The following is a 20,151-nucleotide window of genomic DNA, read 5'->3' on the forward strand; positions in this document are numbered from 1 at the left end:
CAGGCCATTGATCCCATCTGATGCTGGGGTGTTCTCGGTATGTGCTATATTTACAGGCGCTACTCTACTGCCTCCCAACCCCTTCCCTGGCCAGACGCTGTCTCAACCTCCGTACAATCTCCAAGAAGTACAGTAATTGAGGAATATGCTATTCCTCTTCTCCAGAATCTAGAATATATTTAGGTAGAAAATGTCACTAGGAACATCTAACCCTCTCAAGTGATGGAAAACTACAACATTGGCCCGCAGTATATAAAAGCCATGGTGGAACATATCCACATAGCTTCCTATTTCACCCGTTCAAAAGGGCTCTTTTCTCATGGTTGGTTTCACAATGACTCAGGGCAGCGGGCACAGTTTTGGTTTGGCCCCACTGCTAGCTGGCTCCAATCCTGAACGCCTTGCTTTGTGGGCACGTCGGTTTGAAAAAGGGATTAATGGGAACGGAGGATCATTTAAAAGCTTACTGGTGGAGTCTGTCTTTCAAAGACTGCCCATAAAGTATTATTGTGATTGGCTGCTGTTTCTCAGGCTGAATTTCCTGACACACCCTTGTTTGTCTCACTGGGGAGTTCCTAGCTTTTCTCTCCAAGATTTCTCCCCTCAAACGCTTGGAAAAATAGAAAGGAAGATGCTTTGGAGCCTCCTTCTAAAGCCTAGAAGAACAAGCTAAATAACCCTGGTGCCAAACTTAAGAGGTAGCTGTACAGTTGTGCGGTCTTGCACATATGGAAGGTTTTCATGAGACTTTTCCTTTCTAAACCAATGGAGCCAAAACTCTAAATATAAAAAGTTTGGGGGGGGGAGGAATACAGCCTAACCCTAATTCCAAATAAAATCAATACAGTCAGTCTCATTGAATTAGTTACTTGCATAAGATCTTGGGTTTCAGCACATGTTAAGAATTTGTTGCAGAGAAAATGACTGGAGAAGGATCATTTGGGCCTCCTGCTTGGGAGTTCTTACACAGGCCTTCTCCTTCCCAAGCATTCAGCTTCACAGAGGGTGGGGGATAATAACTGAAAGGCAACCTTTCTGGGGAGACTGACTCTTGTTCTGCTCAGTCAAGGAAAGTGCCCCATTTTGGTGTTAGGAGTTTAGCCAGCAAATCATGTACCTGTAGCTGCTGAACTCACCCTTCTAACAACTATGCAGTCAAATGCTAAATGGTCTAACTAATTTTCATCCTTTCTTCCATTCTATGATTACATGGGGGAGGCTTTTTTAAAAATAGCAATTTCATCTATTCAGGCTTCTCCACAGGGTGTCAATTTATCAGATGCTTTTCTTGGCACTGTTGTACTGTATCAAAAACTAGGTATTTGTCAAAGGGGCCACCAGGAATTTTCCTATTGTTTCCTATGCAGAACGTTTCCATTGTTCTTTGTTTCTTCGCAGTTCCTTGCTGGTGATGGAATTGTAATCCATCATATCTGGAAAACACCAGGATGAGGAAAGATGCAGATAGAGTAACACCAACGATAGGAGAGGTTCCACATTTGCTCGTGGTAGTTCTGCTTCTGCCCGGTGGAAAATAAGAAATAAGAACTGGATTTGCTCAGCTAACATGTCACTGGCTGGTTTGTGGCTCAGTATGTTATATAGTATGATTAGTTTATGGTGTAGTGTATTCTGCAGATCAGGCAATTAATTCAGGTTAATTCAGTAAATTGTAGTTCAGTTAACCATGGATTGGTGTGTCGTACAAACACAGCTCAGATATTATCTCAGAACTGGTTGGGTGCATATGTCAATAGAGAGAAATGTCCAACTTTAATACTTGCAGAAACACTCTACATAGTATTTTCATGATTATATATAATGATGATGTTTTATTTATTTAATAATTTTTAAAATACCATATTGTGTGTATAGTCAGCATGCACATTTTTTAACTAATTAAGTGTAGATAATTACTCTGAGGTAAGCAGTATTTTGAGCAAGGGCACTTACATGAGGTGTATTTACAAGCATAGCAAGACTACCTAATTTCAGGAGTCCAAAGTGATTTTTCTGCCTCAGTACTGCTTAAGGATAGTTCTTAGCTTTTACTCATTAGACTGAATGGTGATCACTGACCTATATGCATGAATTCTGCCTTTGATAATTTCATTAAGTATAAAATTTTTATGATGTAGCCTAGGGATAGGCCCTCCAGGTAGGGCTGAACTACAGTTCCCAGCAGCTTCAGCCAATCTGATTAATGGTAAGGGATACTGAAAGTTGCAATTCAGCAACATCTAGAGAGCCACCCATTGCTTAACCCTTGGGCTAGTTTCCTTCACCTTCATCATCCTACATATTCGGGCTATCAGATTTGGCCTGCAGACATCCAGATGACCACAAGACAGAAGTAGAGAATCAGAGTTTTATATATCCTTTTGCTGTGATACCTATTTTTGCAGCTCAGATTTGGTACTATCTTTATGCATTTTCTCTCTCGTCTTTGGGGGACCACTCATTAAATGGAGACAGAATGGCTGGGTTTGCATGTGGATCACATACTACTCAACAGCTTTTCCACTTCAGAGTGTTGTGCAAGCCCAGCCTGTGTGTGTGTGTTTCATTCAGTGTATTATGCGAACCTACAGAATTTGGTGGATGGATTCGATAAACATGGTTAACCATGCATAAATATCTTATGGAAACACTCCAATGTTGTCCTATTGGACATAGATTCTTGGGGGGTTGGGGTGGCAGAAATCAGCTGATTGGAAGAACAGAAACACTGCTCTTAATGGAATAATTCCATTGCCTTCATTGGCAAACAATAAGCATTGCTATCTAAATACAGGTAGTCCTCATTTAGCGACTGCCTTGTTTAATGACCACTTGTAGTTATGATGGTAATAAAAAAGTAACTTTGTGACCAATCCTTGCATATATGACCTTCACAAGTCTGTAAAGCAAAGGAAAGCTGAAATATGATTGTACACACAGTCGTGGTTTCACTTAGCGACCACTTCACTTAACAACTGAGTTGCCAGTCCCATTTGTGGTTGCTAAATGAGGACTACCTGTATCTATATTTTTCCTGGAAGTAAGTTCTTTTTTTATATATATAAATTTTATTAAAAGATTTACAAAGAACATAAAAATTAATACAAACTAATAGAAAGTAGAAAGAACAAAAAAAGAAAGTGCTGAAAGAGAAAGTGCTGAAAGAGAAAATAAAAAGAAAAGAAGCTTCCAATTTCCTTTGCAGAAAATATAAGTACAATTACTAAATTATCTCTTACTCTATGATTACAAAGGGAAAAGCTCACTTTTTTCTATTATCCAATTTTTTTTCATCATCAAAACCGTAAGTCGTAAGTACAGTTTCTTCCATTTCATGTAAAAAGTCTATAAGGGGTGGAAGTAAGTTCTAATGATCCCACAAAGGTACTGTGGTTGTTTTTTTTAACTCTAGGATGAAAATCTACTTACTTCTGAGTAAACTTTATTGAAAACAGTGGGATTTACCTCTGAGTAAATGGTATAATATTGCTGAATGGGAAGGTTTGTTTATTGGTTCCATCATGTATTTAAAAATTTATCTCTGAACATGAGGGAAAACCTTTGAAAGAGCAGAATTTACTTTTTTAAAAATAATGGGGGGGGGGGGGAATAACCAGAGTACAGTAGGGTTCTTCTTTCTCTAAACAACTTGGAGTTTTTTTTATTCATTCATATCCTCACAGGATTCTCAGAAAAGCAGCTTTCTCGAGATGATGCAGTGTAATCCGTTATGCAGGTAAAAGCCAGGCTGTTCACTGATTAAAAGGTCTTGGATCTGTCAACATGCTTGGTTTGAGCATAAAGATTATTTGAGAAAGAGCTGACCAGGAGACTCATGCTTAAATGTTAAGCAGAGGCCCTGCAGCCATGCTATCCGGACACTAGAGGGCATCAAAGTGCTTTATCTGGGAACCCTTGGCTTTTTACTATGGCAGACTCCAAAATGGCTAATAAATAAGCAAAGAATGGGACTTTGCATATAATGTGCTCATTAATGGGGATAATTGGCATAGTTTAGAGCTGTCTGTCGGCTCCCTCCCTCCCCCTCCCTTTCTCCCTCTCCTTCTCTGTACAGTATGTCGTAGGCCTAGGCTGGAGCGTTCACTGTGGTGTCGTCTAGGACATTTTTGTAATATTATTTATAACAATTGAATTTAAAAATTGCTCCAGAGATAGATATTCAGCAGGTTCGGCCGTAAGGAAGAGAAGAAGTGTTGCCCATTGTGAACCCCACTGAATGCAATCAGGGAAAAAGCGAAGTGTGTATACTTCTTGTGTGAGTGTGTGAGGAGCGTAACCACACAGGACATTCTTTCATAGCCTGAACTATTAATTATGGTTTGAGGTGCAGACATTGCCAGTGGGGATGAATCTCCAAGCTGTACAAAGGAGCTTGCTGATTTCTGCACATCAGGCCCAAGAAAGGTCCTGCCAAATAGGTCATTTGGCAAGCCAAGCTTGCGTTATAGTCTTAAGCATCATTCATGCTTTTTAAAGAACAGCAACAAAAGTTTGTGGATAATTTATAAAAGCGTACTCATACTTTCTAGCTATGTACATGAGGATGGAATTGTATTGCTAACACTGCCTTGCATTCCAATGAATCGATCTGGTAATGAATCAACACAAAGAGCATTGTAATCTGTTCCTAGTTGTAATGATAATGTGGGAAAAGAATCTAAATTGAGAATCATAGAAAAGATAGACGTCACCAGAAAAGAGAAATATGTGGCTTAAAACAAGGTTATTGGAGAGTCAATCTTTTATTTATGAGGCTCATCCATAGACATGTTTGTCCTTTAGAGCAGGGTTCCTCAACCTCAGCAACTTTAAGAAGGGTGGACTTCAACTCCCAGAATTCCCCAACCAGCCATGCTGGCTGGGGAATTCTGGGAGTTGAAGTCCACCCTTCTTAAAGTTGCTGAGGTTGAGGAACCCTGCTTTAGAGCAGCATTTCTCAACCTTGGCCACTTTAAGATGTGTGGACTTCAACTCCCAGAAGGCTGGCTGAGGAATTCTGGGAGTTGAAGTCCACACATCTTAAAGTGGCCAAAGCTGAGAAACACTGCTTTAAATAAAAGGCCATGTTCTGTACAGTCGAAGTATTCACACACAAAGACTGTTGAAGACATTTTGAAAGCAGTTTTGGATCTCCAGGATTCCACTCTGGCTGTGTTTGAGAGCTGAGCCTGTTTTTTTCAACAAACAGAGAGAGAGAGAGAAGAAAAAGGGGAGTATTAGAGAGAGAATGGGTTCCAGCCTTAGTCACTCTTTTCTTCAGCCCTATTGATTATGTAGCCTATTTCAGATTTTCTTAGTGGAAAGTAGCCCTCAATTTAAAACAAAACAAAACAAACATTTGTCCACACTGAGGTAAGATGGTCTGTCCTACTATAAAGCAGCTTTAGTCATTTGATATTGATCCTGTGACTTTTCATAACTGAGTCCTGTTCAGATAAGCTGTCAAGGAGAATGAATGGGGAATTGGAATGAATGCTAAATGTGGAAGTCAGGTGTGGAAGAAACATCTCGCCTCCTGTACAGAGCCTACACCCTCATACAAGCTGTGCAAACACAGACACACCCTGATGCTCTCATGAAACAACTGAATAGGTTCTTCCTGTACAGGTCAAATGAATACTCGGAGGTTAGGGGATACAACAACGGCTAAATCCAATGTGCAGTAATAGGAGTGAATGCCACCTTTCAAAGGGGTCTTCCCTTCATAGTCCCTATAGCATTATAAATAAATAAATAATAAACAAATAATTCTGCCCACTGATTCAGATCTGCTATTTCCCAAATTAGGTGGTTGTTCAAAGATAGGTAGGAGGAAGAATTTGATCTGCTCAGAGTGTCCATTCTATTAGTGGAAGAACCCTGCTGGATCCAATTCTTGACCCCTTTTCAATGTCTTCCATTTCTCCGGCAGGACATTTATCACTTTACGCTTGTGAAGTCACCTATGAATATGTGAACTTTCTTAATTGAAAAAACACAGTGTGAAATGAACTGAGAAGTTGCTATGAAATATCTGCCTGTGGCATTTAATCTCTCATGGCTCATTCACAGATGCAAGTCATTGCTTGATGCTGCTGGTGTGATGAATGTGCATGTGTGAATGAACCCTCCAAGAGTAATATTATCTAGACTTTTAAGGAGTGGAAAGGCCTATAGCATCTCCATACAAAGCATCTCAGACAAATGGAGTAGTGAGCTGGAGAGGAGTTGAGTTTAGGGTTGCCTTGTCTACTTTCTTAAAAATAAAACCTTTAGAGGAGTAACTTTGGACTAGAAGAAGCGATTTACATTTGTACAAAAAGGGCACTCATATTGTCTCAAAGGATTCTGCAAATTTCAGGAGCAATCTTTTGGGAGAGGACATTTGCAGGGGGAGGGCAAGGTTTTTGTGTGTGTTTAATTGGCAACATGGGATGCTCCTCCTTTTACAAATAAAAGGCAAAGTCATCCTTGGATATAGCCCATTGGGTTTAACATTTACAAAGCATCCACAGGATTGAACCACCAACTTTTAAGATCTCTGAGCATTGGTTCTGGAATAAAAAGTTCCTTGTTGGATTAGACCAAGGTTGGATTTGTCTAGAATTTTTGGTAGGAATCTCAGCAACACACCACTGAATGGTCCACCAGAAACTTGCCCATGTACCTCTATGGCAGTGATCTATCTACCCATCTCTCTTGAAACAAGGGTTGGTTTGTGTCTATCTCTGTGAACATGGACCAGCCCACTGGCTTAGGAGAATGGGAGATGGGTGGGCTTGTCCTCCTGCTAACCCTCCATGGAAGGATAATAGAATATGTTTATCTTGGAGGGGGAACCCACTTGTCTGTCTTTGGTGATCTTGCCACATTCCAATGTCATTTTCTCCTCTCCCATTCACTGCCAGTTCTTCCTTCTATCCAGCCCAATCCATATATTTAGTCTCTCTCTCCCCCACCCGCCCCAAAAGAAGGCAGTTTTGCACATTCCCTCCAACCATAAATCAAGGTAAAGCAAGATTAGGGAGGCCAGTACAGGATGCTACACAAGTTGAGAGCTCAACCTTTGCCTCTGTTCCATAGACCCTGGATTGCGCCATCCCTTCAGTGCTCAATCTTTGTTCCTTTATCCCCTCCCTTTCTGTCTCTTCTCTCCTGGCCACCCTAGGAATAGTCCTCTTCTCTGATTTTAAATATTCACTTTAATGTCTGTGCCCTGTTTTTCTCTCTAGGTCTCAAAACTAGCTCTTAATAAGATATAAAGCAAAATTGAGGAGTGGGGGATCAAAACAATTTCCATGAAAATAAATTAGAAGGCAGGCAGGGGGTCTGCACCTTTACAGGACCATGGTTTAATAGCCCAGCTCAAGGATTGCACTCAAAAGACCCTATGTTCAGTTCTTGACATCTCCAGTTGAAAAAAAAAAATCAGCTGGCCAGATGATGGGAACCTGAGAACCTGAAGATACTACCAGTCAAAATGGACCAGATTTCATTCTCTCTGGGAAGTCCATACTGACTTCCTTTGAATCTCTCTCTCTCTCTCTCTCTCTCTCTCTCTCTCCCTACCTCCCTACCTTTTTGATTGATAAAATTGTTGTCAGATAGTGACAGTTGTTGTATGTGAGCTGATGATCCAGGCTGACGGAGTCTGGATAGCATAATATTGTATGACCCATCCATAGTCAGGATGATGTATCATTCAGTAGGGCTACCAGGTTGTTGCTGTTGCTGCTACCATCATCTTAAAACTGGACCTTAGACAAAGGTGATATATACAAATATAGTAGCGAAAGCTGCAGATGAATGATGAAGATATACATGTTGATCCAGCTACTCTTGCACCACAGGAGCAGGATTAGTGAGGAAAAAAAGCTGCAACTCAGGAACAAATCCCCAGGTTTTTCTATGTTCCCCACCCTGCTCATTTCCTAACCCTCTTTTCCCACTGTGGGGGGGGGGGGGGGGATGACTGAAGTCATAGATAATACCTGAAGAGTAGCTGTGATATATCTCAGGTGTGACAGGAAGCCTTAATCATTTCATATGCTTGAGCTATAAGGAAGAAGCTATCTGTGTGTGACCAGGGACACTCCATTCTTTAAAATTATTCTTTGAAAAATGTGGACCCAACAACTCTCAGCCTCTGTTTCACCTTCCTCTTCTGAACAGCATGGCTCTGGTGTCCACCTTGATCTTGGTGCTCAGGCAAAAGCCTGCCTCTGCCAGGCATGGATCCGTGATGCCCATGGGGTTGCAATGACCCCCTTGCCAGGGTTCTTCCTGCCTCTTTTGCTCTTCTGCCTGCCTGTTTGCTGAGCATTTGGAATCCAAGGAGGTCAGAGGTCAGCTGGCGAAGGCCATCTGTATGGGATCAGTGACTGTGTTTACACAGGAGGTTTTGCCAGGAAGGTGTCTGGCCCAAGAGAGATGGGCAGCAGCAGACTCCCCCAGACCAGCCATCCGGTTGAGGTGGGAACATGCTGCCACGTCAATCAGTCTGCCTGCCTCTCTGTCTGTCTGCATTTGGTCAGGCCATAAATTGCAAGTGAGACAGTGGGAGGGATAGCAGCCTCACAGAGACTGATTTTATGGTCAGTCTTGCTCTGCTCAAGAGCTCAATGGGATGCTACTTTTCCCCCAAAACAGCCTTGCAGCCATCTTTGATCTCTCGTCAAGACTGACTGGGCAGTTTCTTCATCAGCACTATGTCCTTCATACCTTCCATTCTCTCCACTGCTACATGTCTGCTATGGTCAAGAAAGGATGGTGTATCCCATCCATGTTTCCAGGCAGAGCAATCCTATGCGTAATCCTAGTTAGTAGAACAAAGTTTATGGAAATGTGCCTGGCAGATAAGCTGCCTTGGTGTATTCTCCTGGCCTGTCAAGTCAAATGAAGATTACAAGCAGACTTCTGATGAGAAAACACGGATTGCTGGCTTCACCCTGCTCATCTGAACCAGTCATGAAAGATGTAACTTCCAAATTTGGCTAAACCTGGAAGCATCTGCAACAGTTCTAAGTAGAAGTGGACTCAGACCGTTCATTCATTCATTCATTCATTCATTCATTCATTCATTCATTCATCCATCCATCCATCCATCCATCCATCCATCCATCCATCCATCCATCCATCCATCAAACTTGTATGCCCCCTGACTCCCAACACCTCTGGGCAGCTCACAACAACTAAGACAAATAAATACAATTAATAACAAGTATAAATAAATAAGGCGGGAATGACAAACTGGACAGGGACGAGGCAAAGGGGTTTCACTGTCCCTCGCCAAAGGCCTGGAGAACATCCAGATGTGTTAGTCTATTGCAGCAAAAGCATTAGAGAGTTTGGGAGAAACTTCAACACATAAAAATATTAGGGCATAAGCATTTATAGGCAATATTCTATTATATCAGATACATGGAGTCTTACCTGAGAGAAGAGTAAGATAGTTATATAAACCTATGATTTGGCGGTGGTGGTGATGATGGAGATATTTTAAAAGGAGAGGTTAAAAGATAATTACACATTGGATACAGAGTGTGGTAAGTACCTAAATACAGTTCCTATTCACAAAACAAGTGATGTGACACAGACATTCCTGCATTGTACATTAATATCCCTGCTGAATTTATGAAATGGATTGGGTTAGAAATCAAATCAGTCCATAAAATAAATAAGTCTGATTCATATATAAAAAGAAGAGGGATGGGATGCAAAATATGTGCTAGATTGCTAGCCAGTCCTTTAGTCAACTAAACCCAACACTCTACATCAGTGCTTCCCAAACTTTTTCCTTCATCACCCAAAACCCTAACTTCAAACGGTCGTTGAATGAATGGTTGTAACTTGAGGACTACCTGTATTGTAAAAACAATATAATTGAATGATCTTTATGTTATTTTAACAAATTACTATTGGTAATTTCATTGATTTTGGTCTTAATAGGAATACTTTGGGAGATTTTTTAATATATTTTAGCACACATGGCAATCTTTAAGTCAATTTAAATGTCCCTGTTGTGATTGGGTAACGGGCTCATGTGTCGTTACCCAAAGAAAAACCACTTTTACCCAATTTTGGATAATTTACTCAGGTTTGGAAAGCACTGCTCTACATTTTAACAATGACCTTTTTACAACCTGGCTTTCTTTGGTTAGATAATTTGAACATGCCAAAGTAGTTTACCCAATGTTCACATGAGCAGTTTCTTATTTTATTAAGAATATACAGTTCTGGGTACCTTTGGACTTTACAAGCTTACTTCTGAATGGACAGACGTAACATTGCACTGAAGTAAGGGTGGAATTCATAATAAAAGTCCAGCTGTGGTTAGTGGTGGAGTGGGACACATGAAGAAAGTCAAAGTTTATAGGAAATGGTATTGTTCGTCTCACCAGAAGCTTAAATTCATCTCCCTTACCTGGGGCCTTTATGAATGGGAACTGAACAGGGGACCTTCTACAAGCAAAGTGTTACTATTTTTTCATTTGTATCCCATCTTTCTTCCAAGGAAGAAGACTAGATGTTATTCCTCTCCCAATTTTATCCTCACAATTCTCTGAGCAGCATGGCTTAATGAGGATTCAGTCCTACATTTTAACCACTATGCGATATCCCGCTTTAACAAATGAGTTTCAGCCCCAAATTAACAAAAGGCTTTTTATATTGGCTGGTTTAAATGTTTTGCCATCAGCTGCTCTTAAAGGATGAAAGTGAAGTAGTCTTTTCATTGAGCATATGTGTTTTGTGGATTAGATGAGATAGAGATAATGGTAGGACATGCTCTTCTACATTGCTTATGCTATCCACTTTACTTTAATTACTTGCACTACAGCAAATATGTCAGGCAGTCCCAATGAATCACATCTTTTCTTTTATCAGACGAGATTCCAGCAATCTCTAAAACAAAGGCTGTGATTTTGCATGAGGGATCAAATCAACCCAATTAGCCTGTAAACTGGTTTTTTCCCCCCACTCTGTATCTACTTTAGTTTGCTGAACAGTTTGTCGAGTTTACATTGGTATTTTTGTAAGTCCCTTATTTAGTTCTATTTCTTGGGCTGTCCTACAGCCATAATCAACTTTCTGCAGGGCAATTGTGATAGATATAATAGTGCCTCTGTTGTATAAGCTTCTTGGGGTTGAGGAGGGAAGGAAAAAAAAACATGAACAAATTAAAACATATCTACATATTTGAATGTGTAAGAAATATAAAGGGAAAACATATTTCATATTTTTGCCTATATAATTTGTGGATATGCTGCTGTTTGGAAGTATATCCACAGCTTAATGAAGGCAAAAATATGAAGCACTGAACTAAAACTACTCATCATTTTTATTTTCTAAGGAAGTTTATAAGTCCTATTTGGGTTACATTACTCTGACTGGATGCACAAACTTGATATACTCTCCAGCTATCTCTCCCCCAACTTTGGCAACTAACAATAACAAATGCAAATTAAGCCCACTTTGTATGAATTTACTTTGCATAATTCAGTTTTCTTCTAGAATTCAAATTTAAACAGCTTTTTGCACATTTTTCAAAACTGGAGGCTGAAGCATCAAAACGGCGGGAAGTGGAAGGACATGGAGATTATCAGAGTTTGGAAAAGGTAATAGGCTAGGCCAGTGTTGTCCAAACTTGGCCACTTTAAGATGAGTGGACTTCAACTCCCAGAATTCCCCAGCCAGCATGGCTGTCTGGGGAATTCTGGGAGTTGAAGTCCACTCATCTTAAAGTGACCAAGTTTGGACAACACTGGGCTAGGCTAATGCAGACCAGTAAGGTCATGAGGAGTTCTGCAAGTGGCCCATGTGTAAATCCCAAAGTGAGTTTGAGTCAATATTTCTCACATTTCTAGATTATTCCACTAAAAAATATAGTGATATGTCTCCCGATATACGGAAGGGTGAAGCACCAGTGTCAGAATGCTGTGAATGATCTGCTTGATTCAGGATGTGGCCTACAGGAGAAGGCCATATTCCCATGAGTGCTGAAGGAGCAACTGTTAACATGAAATACATTCCCCCTAGGAGCTGTTCTCCTTTCAGGTTTACATTAGCCCTCGGTGGATATGCTGCTGACATGCTAACAACAGATGCAAATAGGCCAGCATATACAGAAAGCCCACTTAAACTTAAAGAGACATGCATGGAAAAGCTCTTGGAATTCACACGCTGTATGGGTCTTTCAGAGTTGTCCGGAAACTTGTTTCTAATACACACCCATTAATATTTCTTCCTTACGTACTATGGTAGCCATATTACCAGTTTCAGTGGAACTGAATAGTAGTATATGCCTCAAGACCACCCTCTCAGTGTCCTTTTGGATGCTTATTCTCCCTTGAGGTTGGACTTTTTGGCACATAAACCAAAGATGTTTATCTAGCATGATTAGAAAACTCCCAACCTGAGGAGTCTTCTCAGCCCTTAATTGCCTTGTCTTTTTTTTTCCATACTGCCCTTTGAGTGTATCTTAACCATTCTAAATCTTTTCTCACTGTGTATAAACATGCTAAGGCCTTTCCATTTTCCTTCCTCCTGGATCTTCCTCCCTCCTGAAACCTTTTATCGCCTTCCATTGTTACCCTTTGATCCCTGTCCCATGTTTCTTCATTGTTTTTAAAAGACTAAGAACCCAAATGGATGTCCAGTACTCCCACTGAGGTCTTGCCAGTGCTAATTGGGGCAAAATTAGGACAGTAAATCTCCTCTGAAAACAGTGAACACTGGAGCAGCCTTCAGTACCTAACCTGCAGTGTGTCCATCACAACATGTAAAATGGGTCTACAGGAGCTAAGAAGCATCTAGGATTGCACCAGACAATTTGGGAATATAGTTTGATGCTTGGGTGATCCATGTCCAGATTTCTATGCAAACAGTGATATTTTCATCATTAATAATTTAATCTTAATCGTAATCAAGTATATCTGAAGCTATATTCTTTGTGCCGAAAGAGGCAGCTTGGTGCAATCGTATGGATCCCACCATGTTCAGTAGGATTTACTTTCATGCACGTCTAGGATAGCATCATTTAAAGAGATGGATAACCAAGGTCCTATGCCAGTGAGCATATCCACAGAAAGTAGAGCAGCAAGAAGTAATTCTTTTTGTTACGCCAAAAATTTCCTGAATTTTTTAATCACCTTTGGAGTTCTCTAGTAGCTGCCAGGCGGCTGTAATACTTGTGTTACGAAAACAAGTAGTTTTGTGTCAGCCTTCCCCATCCTGGTGCCCTCCAGATGTGTTGTAACTGCAGCTTTCAGAATGGTGGCAGATTAAGGAAAGAAGGTATGCAGGTGTGCAAGTGTGTAAAGCTGTACAGTTCTCACCTCCAAAATCTTGTCAATCCAACTCTCTCTTGTATTTTTAGGAAGTGGCTAGAATTGGTCTGACTGGTTTATTTTTGAGGGAAGGGAACAAACTGGAGTTTTGTAGTCAAATAGCAGGCACACTCACAAAATGGCTTCTACAGGAGATGTATTTATTCACAGAATGGTTGCCTTAGTAGGCATAGCCACTCACAAAACACTCATTTACCAGAAGGCAAATTAGCCTTGCAGGATGCTCTGTACTGTTCCAGTGGGATCTTTGGGGAGCCAAAGGCATTGCTGAAAATAAATATGATGCTGGAGGCTTATGCCACTGTGGACACCAATGGAGCATCTGGGGACACATTAATATCTACAATTTGCTTTTGTGCTACTTAGCAAGAACAGGTCATCCTTCAGACCTTTCAATTCTCCTCCAAACAGCATAGCCAATGGCAAGAAATTGGACCAGTTGTGGTCCAAAACACCTTGAGGGCCTTTAGTTGCTTCACTCATGAGCTCCTGCTCCTGCTTTTGCCCTGTCCTACTGCAGAGTAGGAAAAAGAGCAAAAGGGGCTTCTCAGGCCAGGAAGCCATTAGCATAGTTATCCATGCAAAGTTTACTTCTCCAAGTTTTTAGTTTCCTCTCTCGTCCCATACTGCTAAGAGGCAGAGTGCAAATGGCCACTGCTCACTGTCTTCTTGGTCTCTATTGCTGGGCAGGTGCAACACAGGGGCTGGTCACAGAAAGTGCAGTCATCTTACCCCTCACTGGCTCACCTGAGTAGCATGATGGAAAGGGGGGTGGGGTCCTGTTAGCCCAGCCACTGCCATCCACAGCACTTAGTGAGAGTGGATGAGTGAGCAAGGGGAGCAACTGCTTCTCCAAGAAGCAACCACCTTTGGCTCCCCCTCTTGCTTACTCACTCCTCTCCTCCAGTCCGCTCAATTACAGAGGGCGAGTGAACAGGCCACTTTCCTTTTACTCCTTTACTGTTGTTCTGCACTGCCTGATAGAATGAGCAAAGAGGAGAAGCACAAAGAAGTATGAACAACTGGAATCAGGGGCAACAATCACTAATCTAATCCTTCCTATCAAAAGAACAAAAGGCTGAGCAATTAGTATGATAGCTGCTCATTTCTCTTGCTTGTTTTCCTCTGAGTGGCGCACTTAGGGAAGGTTAGTTCCTGGGCAGAAGAGCTGCTACTCTGTGGTTCAGAGGAAGAATTCATGAGATCAAAGGAGAGAATGAGATAGTTGCTTCCATGAGCAGCCTTCCATTCTGCACTGCCAGAGCCAGAGGGATATGGTGACAGCATAGCAGAGACAACAGCTTCATTGAGGCAGCATCATTGTTCCAAAAGTCAAGCAGAGGGAGGGAGGGAGGGAGGGGAGCAGCTGCTGCCTTTGCTTACTTTCCTGTGGTCCTAAGTCAGGCAGAGCTCAGAAGAGATGGAGAGGAGGAAGGATCTTGGGTCTTCTTCATCACCACTCTTTTTCTCCATCTTCTGCTGAAGGGGCAAGGGAGAAGTGGCTATTTATCATTTACTATTTGTTTTTACTCAACCTGCTTTTTTCCACATTCAAAACAAAACTTACAGCGTTAAGCACCCTTTTTCAAATATGTGACTAATTGTCTTCTTTAGTTAGGCTCTGACAACAGAAAGGCAAGGAGTAGCCAGAGCCCTAGACAAGGACATCTCTCTGTAATACAAGAACCTCCCCAAAGCAGAGCCTGAGCTCACCTACGTGACCCAGGAACCACAGGCTGGATTTAGAGGACATGGCCCACGTAGAAGCCAGCCTGACACCGTCTTGTCCTGCTTCAGTTTTAACATGGTTCTTTCTGACTTCTTCTGGCACAAGCCTTGCCATGCCATCTGCCTGAAGCCCACCACCCTAGTGACAGCCCCCCTTCCCCCCATCTGCTTGCTGGTCACTGATTTTCAGAGCCAGTCATCTTTCAGTAATGGAGAAGTCAAGGCTCAACTACTGTGTCCAATAACCATCTATCTCATTTGCCTTGCTAATCCACAGGTGGCAGGAGAAGCAGAGAGAGGAGGGGAAAGGGGTCTTTCGTATGCTGGTCCTCTTGGCACTCAAAAGATCCTCTTCTCGCCCTGGTGGCTGAAAAGGCAAATGGAAGTGGGGGGAAGAGGCTCTTCAGCCAGCACTCACGGTAAAGGCCCTATTACCATAGGGGGGGGTGCCTACACAGGCCCTTCCCTTGTGGGATAGCTTTTCATTGCTCAGCTGTGGGAGATGTATCAGGTGGTTTCATGGGCACGCACCATGCGCTCCTGGGGGCGGAACTGCTTTGCAATTATGGGGTCCCACCTGCAGTCCACCTTCCCCTCCAGCCTACTTCAGTTTGACTGTGGTGCCAGTGCTCCAGGAGGGGAAGGAGGCCTTCTGATGCCACTTCCATGGATGGTGACAGAAGCAGAGAGACAGGCTCATTTGCTGCCAATTCTCCAACAACACTGTCATCACTTGGAAAATTGACAGCAGACCTGTTTCTGTCCTTCTTTACTTCTTCCAAATAGTTCTTGCCTTTCAAGTAGTTGTTATTAGCAATATGTTTCTTTTAAAAAAGAACAGCTACCCAGTTCATGGGTGGGGGTTGGAAAGAGAGAGAGAGAGACAACTTTTAATCAATGGATTGTCAAGTGATTTATCTAACAAATAAATGGTATTACAGACGAATACTAGCCAGATAGCTTGACACCCTCCCAATCGCCTGAGTTTCTGAAATGTCAGAATATTTACAACCAGTCCAGCGACTGAGAGGGGAAGGGGAATGTTTATTATAAAGCATGAGGTGGAAAAACAGCATTTCTGTTGTGCAGAAAGTGAGACGTTAGTTTTGTTTACATGTTACCCACGATCTACCAAGAGGGGAAATATTGGAAATAGGCAAGGGAACCTGAAGAGGTCAGAAACTCTGGAACCAAGTTTAACCCAAAAGTGCCATATGTAGATAAGACACGGGAGGCTCCATCCTGCATCTTTTACATGTGTGGGTGAAAGACGAATCACTTACACAAATATCACTACTGTGACTAGTTAGGCCTGATGAGATGGTATTCTTCACGTGGCCCACTAGAGGGCGCTGCCCGAAGCACCATAGGGAGAACTTCAGATAAGGCTGCGGGGCTGTGAATGAATATAATGTGGAGTAAATACCTGGGCACTTCGGGGATTTGGGGCTTTAAAAAAAGAATGTGCACCTCCAGTGTTACTAGCACTGGGTGCTACTCATTCCCTGGTTTATGCTACTCTTGCTTAGCTTCTGTCCGAGACTCCAGTTAGGCATGGCTCTTCACCATTCGCCCCATCCCAAATCATAACTCTGCATATTCATGCCTTCCAGGAGAGCCCGTCATCATCTGTCAACCTCAGCGCTGGGTATCTCCCTGGGAAGGCAGGCGCGAGAGGAGGGGGGAGGCCCACGGAGAGAAAACAAATCCCCCCCCCCCTCTGGGGAAAGCAGATGCGGTAATTGCCTTGGTTCAAAGGGGCTGAGGGCCGGGGATCCCTTCCAGCGAGGCCTGGGCGGACAATGGGGTGTGCGGAGCGCCCCTGCAGGCTCGCCATCAAGTGCAATAAAGGGCCAGCCATAAATACCTTGGCGTGAGGCCTGGCGGTGGAATGCCGCTCCAGAGCAGGCCGCCTCTCGCTGCAGGGCCCGGACGGCCAGGCCGGCCTCGCAGCCGGCCGTTCCCCTCCGTATCCTGGGCCTCTTGGCCGCCCTAGCCTGGCCGAGGTGTGGGCGGGAGGAGGGGTGCGTGCAGGGGGCGGGGGGGGAGAGCAGGGACCCGGCCAGATACCGGGCTGCTCTCCTCTCTTCAGCAACAAAGCGCAGGCCGGGCCGGGAGATGCTTATCTGCTGTGCCTGGGCTGGGGAGGCCTCTGGGGAGCTCCGAGCGGAGGCAATTACGCAGCGGCCTGTGATGGCTTTATGGCTCGGGAGGAGGGTGGCGGGAGAAGCCGGCACTGGGAGCAATTCGACGTTCGGGCTCCAATTTCCGGGAGTTGCGTTTGCTACTTCCAGACGGCAAAGGCCCTTCCGGCTCAGAGGGCTGGCTTTAGTCTGGGGCCGCGGGTGGGCGACGGAAGGCCGGCCCGTTTGATATTTGGCACGGATCGAAGCACGCGGGAAATGCCCTGGTTAAAGGCATGTGGTATTTCCCCCTTCAACCAGGTAGCCTCACCCTGGTTGGGAGAAGACGCTCGCAAAGAGAACCCAGTCCATGTGCCACATCCTGCTAGCAAAATGCCTGATAAAGCACACCAGCCCTACCTGATTTCAGTTTATTTGTTAAAGCTGGCAGTCCAACTTTTGCCTGTCCTGCTTATCCCACATCTGGACTCCGCAGCTGGGTGTTTGTGCTAGCAGCAGAGAGACAGCCTGATTGTCCCCATGATGAGGAGCAGGCACCAAGTTCCTGTAAAAATGGCATATCCAGAGAACAGCCTCCTGCACTCCCAATCAACTTCTGCAGCACTGTAGAAAGCAGAGATTTTCCTCTCAGCTATCAACACGCAACTATGCCGTGTGGGACTGCACAAGTGCTGCACCGTTTGCATCACTCCTTATCACAAGAGGGCCAAGACGTGCAATAATAAGATAATTGTGCACGCAAGGGAAGTCAGGATTAATGAGCCTTTCCAAACTTTGTTCTCTCCAGTCAGTTTGTGAGGGGGGGTGTGTGTGTGCTTACCTCCCACTCAGGATGGCCGACAGCTATTACAAAAAACACAAAGTAGTATCATCATTTAAAAGGAAGAAAAATAAGAACAAAGGTTGTATTATAAAACAAAGCAAATACATCTGGTAAAATAAAGATGTCAGGTAAAAGTTATACTTGCTGTGGAATCAGTACCTTTAGAAAAAAAGGGCAAAAGGCCATCAGGATACCAACCCAGCCTCCCAAGTCAACTGTCCTCTACCCAATCAGCTATCCCGTCACCATAATTAAGACACAGAGAATGGTCTCTCCATTAAATATTAAGATGTAAGTGGTGAAGATGGCAGGATGCCATCTCTAAGGGGTCTGGACGCAAGATTGAGGCTTTAAAAATCATTGCCAACACTTGAATTGTGCCCAGAATCTAAGTGTAGGATCAGTATCCAAGTCCAACATAACTTACTCAAAGGGCACCAGGTTGGGAAAAGGCACTGGACTTTACTATTTTATTATGCTCATGCTGTTTGAGGATGATAGGAGTGATATCTGAAGGTCACCAAATTGGGGACAGCCACTATGATGGCTGAAAAAAACATGCTGTAAGGAAGAAAGGCCCAGATTTCATTCTCCGTTAAAATCAGAAGGCGGCAAAAGCACACCACTTCTGTACTGTTGCCAAGAAGACCACATGGACATGCCCACAAAATTACCAGGAGATTAGCTCCCTGTCAGGGAGACTTGACTTTGAATATAAAGTGCTGGGAGACCTTCCTGAGACTTGTGTCAGCTGCTACTAGGCAGAGTAGCACATATAAACCAATATTCTGGCCCAGAATGGCTTCCAATGCTTATATATACACATAAGCTTGCTGCGCGAGAATAAGGAAAGCTGTTCCTGCTGAAATATATGCCCTCCTTTGAATTAGGTAAGAATGCCTGCAGGGAATTTAGGGAGGGAGGGGTATGTTGAAAAGCATCCTCTGCCTGCACCATAATGCATTAAATCCCTGAAATTAATAGAGGTGCCCTCAGACAATTCTATAGTCTAGATCTTCATTTGCTCCAGGGTCAACCTGATTGTGATAAACCAACTTCAGACAGAAGGAACCACCTTAACTGGTATCTCACTGCAGACAAAGATTCTTCCTGTTGAGGCAATGCCCAGCCAAGGACACAGTAGGAAGCAAACAGGGTTACGTTACAGACTTTTTTCTGTTAGGCTAATAAAAAAATTGACATAAATTCTCTCCAGACCGTATTTCTGCCAGGCAAAGTGTGCCGGCTGTTTACTCTGGTTCTTCCTTTGCCTTCAGTAAAGTTGTTGAAAGTATTTTGTGCTCTATATTTTACAATGATGTTACAGGTACAACCACAGCTGGACTTTTGAGTTACAGGCTCTGCAGGACCTCCCTGGAACAATTAAAGTAAAAAGTAATAGAATTGCTTATACTATTTAAAAGTTATTTTTCCTTTTGGCACTTTTAAGTATTTTCTTACTTCCTTTATTCTTGGTAGAAAAATGATAACAATACTGTCATACTGACTAGGCTTTGTATATAAATAGGATTAGACAAATTTGGAGAGCTTGACGAATGCAAGAGGGTCTGTTTCCTCATAAGGACAAATCTGGACCCTGATTTTTTTTACCCAGACACCATATGCATCTGGAGATTCTATGCAGAAAACATCTGGACTTTCTCTGGGATACTGTAAAAAAAAGAAATTGTTCTACAGTTGGCAGCGCTATTACAAAAGGGGAAAAGCTTGTTCTTTACGAACCATTAGTCCTCACTCTTACTATATTATGGAATGTACAATTAGGTCCCCCTGAAACGAACATCATCAATGATAACTACAAGGTAATCATATAATTCATGGGAAAACATGACTTGGGAGTTTAAGTCCCACTGTGTGGCCCAGAGAACATACAACTACCCAATCAATAGATGATAATGGTGGAACGCTCTTGTTCTGGGAAGTCGGTCAGTGCCTTTCTAATATTCTTTGAGGAATTCCTGATAATCTGAAATCAAAATAGTTCTGTGCCTTCCTGCAGAAAAATTCTAGACCTTTTCCCCCTTATAGCATCCGAGCCATCCAGAAATCACTAGGAGATGAGCTTGACCAGAAGGAGACCGTTTTTTCC

At 43.0% G+C, this 20,151-nt stretch overlaps 1 long non-coding RNA gene across 3 annotated transcripts; it reads right to left on the reverse strand.

Annotated features, from left to right (window-relative positions):
• Nucleotides 1–5,010: 5,010 nt before the first annotated feature.
• On the reverse strand, nt 5,011–17,370 carry LOC107326038 (uncharacterized). Of its 3 annotated transcripts, XR_003084222.2 has the most exons (4): nt 16,942–17,370; nt 16,358–16,470; nt 14,730–14,825; nt 5,011–5,189 (listed from the first exon to the last, which is right to left on the reverse strand). It is a non-coding gene; the product is annotated as an uncharacterized LOC107326038 (long non-coding RNA). The 3 variants fall into 3 exon arrangements; XR_003084223.2 differs by lacking the exon at nt 16,358–16,470 and having other exon boundaries at nt 16,942–17,369; XR_001559794.3 differs by lacking the exon at nt 16,358–16,470 and having other exon boundaries at nt 14,730–14,822; nt 16,942–17,368.
• Nucleotides 17,371–20,151: the final 2,781 nt, after the last annotated feature.

The sequence above is a fragment of the Python bivittatus genome, unplaced genomic scaffold (assembly GCF_059951505.1).
Source record: "Python bivittatus isolate LINGU-HERP-01145 unplaced genomic scaffold, Pbiv_v1 ctg000220_np1212, whole genome shotgun sequence".
In the NCBI taxonomy this organism is placed as follows: Eukaryota; Metazoa; Chordata; class Lepidosauria; order Squamata; family Pythonidae; genus Python; species Python bivittatus.